Here is a 2,500-nt window from a genome sequence, read left to right as displayed (position 1 = left end):
ATGATCAATATCGTTGTTATTAGTATCACCGTTACCATTACTGCGAATTTTATCAGTAACTAATATGGCGGTTCCTTTTATTTGCATTTAGAATTGTTCCCATTATAGGTGTTATCATTGTCATGATCATCTTCGTTATCATTTTTTTATCATTTATGTCCTTTCTTTTCATAGCACTTATCTTTCATCTTTACTGTTGTTGTTAATATTGTTATTTTTATCATCAATATTGCTATTATAATTGTTATGAGCATGTTTATTATGATAATTGTTATTATTGTTGTTGTTATTATTATTATTATCATAATTTTGATTATGAATATTATCATAATTTTGATTATGAATATTATCATAATTTTGATTATGAATATTATCATAATTTTGATTATGAATATTATCATAATTTTGATTATGAATATTATCATAATTTTGATTATGAATATTATCATAATTATTATCATTGCTATTGTTATCGTTATTATCATTATTATTATTATTATTATTATTATTATTATTATTATTATTAGTATTATCATTATCGTTGTTGTTATCATTATTATTAATATCATCATTATTTCATTATTATCATAACAATCACAACAAGCTCTACACCCCAACTAACAATGGTATATAATCTGTACTGTACTGAACTGAGAATAGAATTGAGGTAGGCCTACTGAGAGGCTTAAGGTAGGGAACCGGTTAAGAGTTAGCTAAACCTTTGGACAATTTCGAATTCTTCGAATGCCCCGAATTCTTGACAGAAGTAGATACGGAAGTCCTCTTCCAGGCATACTCCGAACAGTGTTATACCCACGTAGGGGTTGCTCTCCCGTTGCCATTTAAAGGAAAATATTGCCGTCGCGAGAAAATTACAGTTGTAAGCAACTTATGTATCATGGGTTCACTTCCAGATCCCAGCGGCTCTAATGAAGCCACAGGGGCCAGCCGCTTTTTCAATTTAATTTGGCTATTGCCCTTTCACTTCAGCGAGGGTCGGTGGGGCTTCGTTAATGAGCGGGTCTGCGGGGAATGGTCTCACGTTTACCCTGGCGAAGGAGATGGTGAAACGAGTTCCTTCCTCAGCAGCAGAAGACAGGATTCCTCTGCTCTCATTCCGATCAGATCGATCCTCGCCATCGGTGACTGAGGATCATCTGTATAACTTCTTGAACATTTTACTAAACAAAGAGAAGGCTAGAGGTTTTGACAGGGGGAATCGGGATAAAATATGAAAAAAACTCAAAGGTATACGTATCAGACAGACAGATTTATGTAATTTCAAGCGATGTTTACTTTATTGTTAATGCTTTAAAAACTAAAAATTTACTGTTAATAAAATTATTATTGTTATTATTAGTATCAATATTATTACTATTATTATCATCATCATTACCATTATTATTACTATTATTATCATCATTACTACTACCACTAATGCTATTATATTTCTATTATTGTTATTATCATAATTATTACTATTATTATAATATTGATAATTATTATTATTATTATTGTTGTTGTTGTTATTGTTAATATCATTATTATTATTACTACAGTAGAGGGCAGAGACCACGTCCTTACCCCCTGTAGATCCGCCACGACGATTAGCACTAATGAAAAATAGTAACGATAACAAAAAAAAAAAAAAAATCATTGTTTAGATTTATCACTTAACTCTAAAGTTCAACATGAATTCTGACTAGTGTGAGACAAGAAGAAAAGAATACTATTATGAGGAGAAAGAGTCGAAGAAAAGTGGAAGCTTCTTAAAGGATATCTTGTTCATCTAAAAACAATTCTGAGAGTCACGGATGCCTTTTGAATTTTCAGTAATCTTTACATTTCGAGCTTGAGTTCGGTAGTAATAGCAACTGTATGATTCACAGAGATGACAGCAAATGTAACAAAAATAACTGGGAACATGATAATAATAATCCTAAGGATAAGATAATGAAAACGATAATAAAAGCAACTGCCATAGCAATATGCAAGTGATAGCATAAGTATCTAGCTTTAACATTTAGAAATCGTATAGGAGATAAACCGCGTCTAACCAAATTTATCAATATGTTTAGCATACAGAGAAAAAAAGCTGCTCGAATATTTGGCACAAGTCAACCAAAGGAGTGCCAGCTAACATAGTATTAAGGTTAAGGTTATAGTTGATAAAAGTCTCAGTGCTAGTCATGGTATTAGAACATTGTAAGGATATTCCCCCAAACGGCTTAATGACACAAGTGCCTAATGGGCCTTGTCTGACCTTTCACCTGTTCCTCACTTGGCTTCGCTACTGCACGCACGAGGTATTGAGAAGGACACAAAGGAAGTGACAGCCGCAACATTTAGCCTCACAATGCGCCATGACGAGAGTTTCCTTGAATGTTATTAGATCAGATTGTTTGATGATAGGTCATCATGTCTAGCCGAGGGAAAAAATGTCTGTCAAAAATCTTGGGGTTTGAAAAGTAGATTGCACTATCTATTGCTATCGAACTTT

The 2,500-nt window shown here is 32.6% G+C and overlaps 1 protein-coding gene across 1 annotated transcript in view; it reads left to right on the top strand.

The window, feature by feature from the left end:
- LOC125036499 (alkaline phosphatase-like) overlaps positions 1-2,500 on the top strand; it is a 63,638-nt gene that overhangs the window by 25,742 nt on the left and 35,396 nt on the right.

The sequence above is a fragment of the Penaeus chinensis genome, chromosome 21 (assembly GCF_019202785.1).
Source record: "Penaeus chinensis breed Huanghai No. 1 chromosome 21, ASM1920278v2, whole genome shotgun sequence".
Taxonomy (NCBI): domain Eukaryota; kingdom Metazoa; phylum Arthropoda; class Malacostraca; order Decapoda; family Penaeidae; genus Penaeus; species Penaeus chinensis.
This window is presented reverse-complemented; position numbering and strand designations above follow the sequence as displayed.